This window comes from Silene latifolia, chromosome 1, assembly GCF_048544455.1.
Source record: "Silene latifolia isolate original U9 population chromosome 1, ASM4854445v1, whole genome shotgun sequence".
Taxonomy (NCBI): domain Eukaryota; kingdom Viridiplantae; phylum Streptophyta; class Magnoliopsida; order Caryophyllales; family Caryophyllaceae; genus Silene; species Silene latifolia.
The window spans coordinates 27,266,996-27,272,995 of record NC_133526.1 but is presented as its reverse complement, the minus strand read 5'-3'; the positions used below and the strand labels follow the sequence as shown (position 1 = coordinate 27,272,995).

The window sequence follows — 6,000 nt, the reverse complement described above, 5'->3', positions numbered from 1 at the left end:
ACGACATTACTGGTCATGATTATGATCCTTGGCGCGTTCCCAATCAGAGGAGTTGTCTTGTTAGAATTTTCTTCGCTCTCGTAATTTGATTGTTGTTTCTGGAATGGCTAATATTATATTGAACGGTTAGAAGTTATAATCAGCTGATTGTATAATTCTGTCAATCCATGCTCGAATCTTGAAAATATTTTCGTGGCTACTATCCTATATACTCCGTATATGTTTTAATTTGATTGAGCGAAGGGCCGTTTCTTTTGTTCAGGTATTCTACTATTCCCAAACAGTTCTGTCTATTGCATATGTGTGTTTCGGTCCCTTACATTGTCGTGTCCAGGGGCGGCCCGTTAGATGTTCAATTCGGTTCTCGAAACCGGGGCCCAATAGGGAGAAAGGCCTCATATATTTAGAAACGTCTGCAAGTATAACTATTGATGTATCACTTGTCAAAGTGGTAGAGTTTCTATCCATGTTCTTAAAGGTCCCGTGTTCAACTTTTATGATTGGCAAATTTTTCCAATTGAGTTTGCTTTGTAGGCCTCACCTTCCTATGCATTTTTTTTCAATTGAATTTGCTTTGTGGGCCTCACCTTTCTCTTTCTTTATTAATTTGTTTTAAGTGTATTATTAGCCTACTTTATTAGTAAGTTGTTTATGTAGATTATTGGTTAAAATATGCAATTAGTCTTGCTGAAGACGGGTCGGAGCAAGTGACGGATAATGTCACTCACAAAACGGATAGAGGGACAAGGTGGGGGCACCCCCATGTGCTTCCCTCTCCTCTCTATTTGGGTCATTTGTGAGGAAAAAAGGTATCCGTCACTCCAAAGTGACGGATACGTGCCGTCGCAAATGAGATTTTGTGTAAAACATGTACGTAGTTTGTGAAATGTGAAGTTTTGTACTTTTCTTTTGTCAAACTTTAAAACATAGAAAAAACAGTCTCACATGTAACACGATCCATTTTTATAAAACAAATTCCTCATTTAATGCAAATAAATTAGTTGTCTTTTTACATAATGAGACCGTCGCACTGTGTTAGTTTGTCTCATGCAATAATTACCGTTATATTTCACATTATATTTCGCTCAATCCATCTAATCTAAATAAAAACTCTTTTTATCTCATTTATTATACAAATACCCATAATTTAATGTGAAGTTATTTTTTTCGCTTTTTCATAAATTATATATTTTTCGTGTATTCTTAAATTATTCCACAAAGATGATGCTTCAAACCTCAAATTTAATTTAAAATAGGGCCTCCAAATTAAATTTGGAACAAGGCCTCCAAATTTTAAGGGTCGCCCCTGTTTGAGCATGACTCGTTATACACAGTTTTCTTACAGCTTCTTTTCATGATATTAACCATACGAAAAACTGTACCATACAAAACTAAGAATAGTGGAACATTTACCTGAAGAGAACTCTCAGAACCGACATGGCAAGCTTGAAGATCAAACTCAAGCTCTTTAAATAAGTTGTCGAACTCCTGCTCCTCTTCTGATTTTTCAGGTTCGGCCTCTTTGGCGGGAAAATGGAACTTCAAAGGGAGATAAGTGTGCTCTCTTGGAGTAGGAGTAGGCAAAGTCTCCTCTACCACTTCTTCCGCTTCCTCCATGATTGTATCAAGGAGTGTGTTTGGCATCTCAATCACCTTTTCTTTCCTCTTTCGCTTACTCAAAGACCTGGCTTCCTTCCTCACTGACCTTTCCTCTGACTCTTTTCTTTCTTCTTCAATACTGTGTTTTTTCACCGTCTTCTTCTTAGGCTCTTCATCCTCATCACTAATCGACCCATCTTTCCGAACCACATCAACTGCAGGTTTCTTCTTAGCATTAGCATTTTTATTCGATTTATGAGTATACATATTCCCATCCTCATTATTATTATCTTCATCCTTACTTGAGGAGACAACTTTCCTAAACACTCCGTCACTTCCTTTTTTAATCCTTATCTTTGTCATTGTTTTCCCACCCACATTGTCATCTTCATCGTGACTTGAAGCCACGACTTTCCTAAACACCCCATCACTCCCTTTCTTGATCATCACAAAAGATCTCAACTCCAAATTAGACTTCTTTTTCACATCACCCTCTCGAGCATCACTTTCAGGGTTGATGAAATTATATTATCTAACGTCTCTTCTCTAGTCATCTTTTTCTTTTTCTTCCTCGATTTATTCCCGGCATTACCATTTGCAACACCATTAGTACGAACATCCTCGCAAGCCCTCTCTTTCCTCCTTCTCCTCTTCTCCTTACTCCTTTCTCTAGCTTCCAATTGATCACCTCCCTCAACTTGACTATGCTTCTTATGCTCCCTAACCCGTACTACTCGAGCCCCATACACCTTAAAATCCTTATCTTTGTCATTGTTATCCTCCTCTGAAGATGTCAAGCCTACATCACTCAAAGTTTGGCCGACTTCTCCATCCTTACTAACACAAACATCATCAGTAGACGGAACACATCCATCAACAAAAATATCATCATCGTCATCATCACTATCATCAATATCATCATACACACCAAACATTAAAGGGTTATATTTCACCCCTAAAATTTGCAAAGAATCATCACTATCCTGATCATCATTCACATTACTAGAACCCGGCCTACCATCATCGTTATAATCAATATTAGCACTGTTAATCCCAAATTGATTAAACTGATCACCTATCGCATTAACATCCACATTATTAGACAGCACATCATTATTAGAACATTTTACATGATCGTTGAATGGCATCTTGTCTAACTCTTCTTCACCCACAATTTGAACAGCCTCTCCATCTTCATCATCATTTATAACAAGGTCTATTTCTTTCCTATACTTCATTCTAGCCTCGAGTCGAGCCCGTCTACTTCTTTCTTTAAGCTCCCTCTCTTGTATCACAAATTCTCATTGAAGACATGACATATCCGTCACAAGTTGAAGACGGATACCATTTTACCTCACAATGTACCCACTTTTTCTCTCTCTGCAACACTATTCATGTGGCCCCCTTTCTCCACTAACCCATTTTGTTACCATTTTATCTCACAAAATATCCGTCACAAATGGTAACCCGTCACAAGGGAGACCAATTGCTCTTGTATAGCCCTTTGAAGTCTTGTTCGCTTCCCAATCGACATTGGTTCCATCTCTTAACCCCAAATTATCAACCTACACTCTTATAACAACATGAAATGCTCAAAATTTACCCGAGTTTGTTCAAGGTTTAATCTTAACCTAAAAAACTAAAGTAAAATTATGGGACATTTACTTATCATTACTTGTGTATTTCAGAAACATCTAAAAAAACAGAGAAAACCAAGATGATGTAAAACTTAAGCAAAGGTTTACGTCTTAAAGATAAAATTTGCAGCGGAAATTAAAGGACACGACGTAGTTTGTCGAATCTCGGCACTTTGTTTTCACCATCAAAGCAATGCTGATCCAACTTAACACAACAAAATGAAGCAGCAAAAATAAAAACAAAATTCAAAAGGAAAGTTACTGAAAACAATGCTGTGAACCTTTTGAGAGCACCGGTAAAACAGTAAATGAGAAGGGAGAAAGATTTGAATTATGGTTTAAATTGTAAAATAAAAGCAAAAACCAAAAGAGAAATATAAAGGGGTTGCGTTAAATCAGCAGGGGCGGCCCGTTGGGTGTTCAATTCGGTTCTCGGAACCGGGGCCCAATAGGAAGAAGGGCCTCATATATTTAGAAACATCTGCAAGTATAACTGTTGATGTATCACTTGTTAAAGTGGTAGAGTTTCTATCTATGTTCTTAAAGGTCCCATGTTCAACTTTTATGATTGACATTTTTTTTCAATTGAGTTTGCTTTGTAGGCCTCACCTTCCTATGCATTTTTTTCAATTGAATTTGCTTTGTGGGCCTCACCTTCCTCTTTCTTTATTAATTTATTTTAAGTGTATTATTAGTCTACTATATTAGTTAGTTGTTTATGTAGATTATTGGTTAAATATGTACGTAGTTTGTGAAATGTGAAGTTTTGTACTTTTCTTTTGTCAAATTCTAAAACATAGAAAAAAACAGTCTCACTTGTGACACGATCCATTTTTATAAAACAAATTCCTCAATTAATGCAAATAAATTAGTTGTCTTTTTACATAATGAGACCGTCTCACTGTGTTAGTTTGTCTCATGCAATAATTTCCATTATATTTCACATTATATTTCGCTCAATCCATCTAATCTAAATAAAAAGTCTTTTTATCTCATTTAATATAAAAATATCCTTAAATTAATGTGAAGTTATTATTTTTTCGCTTTTTCATAAATTATATTTTTTTTCGTGTATTCTTAAATTATTCCACAAAGATGATGCTTCAAGCCTCAAATTTAATTTAAAATAGAGCCTCCAAATTAAATTTGGAACAGGACCTCCAAATTTTATGGGCCGCCCCTGTTTGAGCATGACTCGTTATACACAGTTTTCTTACAGCTTCTTTTCATGATATTAACCATACGAAAAACTGTACCATACAAAACTAAGAATAGTGGAACATTTACCTGAAGAGAACTCTCAGAACCGACATGGCAAGCTTGAAGATCAAACTCAAGCACTTTAAAAAATTGTCGAACTCCTGCTCCTCTTCTGATTTTTCAGGTTCGGCCTCTTTGGTAGGAAAATGGAATTTCAAAGGGAGATAAATGTGCTCTCTTGGAGTAGGAGTAGGCAGAGTCTCCTCTACCACTTTTTCCGCTTCCTCCATGATTGTATCAAGGAGTGTGTTTGGCATCTCAAGCACCTTTTCTTTCCTCTTTTGCTTACTCAAAGACCTGGCTTCCTCCCTCACTGACCTTTCCTCTGACTCTTTTCTTTCTTCTTCAATACTGTCTTTTTTCACCGTCTTCTTCTTAGGCTTTTCATCCTCATCATTAATCGACCCATCTTTCCGAACCACATCAACTGCAGGTTTCTTCTTAGCATTAGCATTTCTATTTGATTTATGAGTATACATATTCCCATTTTCATTATTATTATCTTCATCCTTACTTGAGGAGACAACTTTCCTAAACACTCCGTCACTTCCTTTTTTAATCCTTATCTTTGTCATTGTTTTCCCACCCACATTGTCATCTTCATCGTGACTTGAAGCCACGACTTTCCTAAACACCCCATCACTCCCTTTCTTGATCATCACAAAAGATCTCGACTCCAAATTAGACTTCTTTTTCACATCACCCTCTCGAGCATCACTTTCAGGGTTGATTGATGAAATTATATTCTCTAACGTCTCTTCTCTAGTCATCTTTTTCTTTTTCTTCCTCGATTTATTCCCGACATTACCATTTGCCACACCATCAGTACGAACATCCTCGCAAGCCCTCTCTTTCCTCCTTCTCCTCTTCTCCTTACTCCTTTCTCTAGCTTCCAATTGATCACCTCCCTCAACTTGACTATACTTCTTATGCTCCCTAACCCGTACTACTCGAGCCCCACACACCTTAAAATCCTTATCTTTGTCATTGTTATCCTCCTCTGAAGATGTCAAGCCTACATCACTCAAAGTTTGGCCGACTTCTCCATCCTTACTAACAGAAACATCATCAGTAGACGGAACACATCAATTAACAAAAATATCATCATCGTCATCATCAATATCATCATACACACCAAACATTAAAGGGTTATATTTCACCCCTAAAATCTGCAAAGAATCATCACTATCCTGATCATCATTCACATTACTTGAACCCGCCCTACCATCGCCGTTATAATCAATATTAACATTGTTAATCCCAAATTGATTAAACTGATCACCCATCACATTAACATCCACATTATTAGGCATCATATCATTATTAGAACATTTTACATGATCGTTGAATGGCATTTTGTCTAACTCTTCTTCACCCACAATTTGAACAACCTCTCCATCTTAATCATCATTTATAACACGGTCTATTTATTTCCTATACTTCATTCTAGCCTCGAGTCGAGCTCATCTACTTCTTTCTTTAAGCTCCCTCTCTTGTATAGCCC

At 36.8% G+C, this 6,000-nt stretch overlaps 1 protein-coding gene across 1 annotated transcript in view; it reads left to right on the top strand.

The window, feature by feature from the left end:
• The first annotated feature begins 582 nt into the window (after positions 1-582).
• Positions 583-6,000, top strand: part of LOC141601802 (uncharacterized) — a 157,420-nt gene continuing 152,002 nt past the window's right edge. Inside the window, exon 1 of the mRNA XM_074422112.1 lies at positions 583-593. The gene's annotated coding sequence lies outside the window, so the exon portion shown is untranslated. The remainder of the gene's footprint in view (positions 594-6,000) is intronic.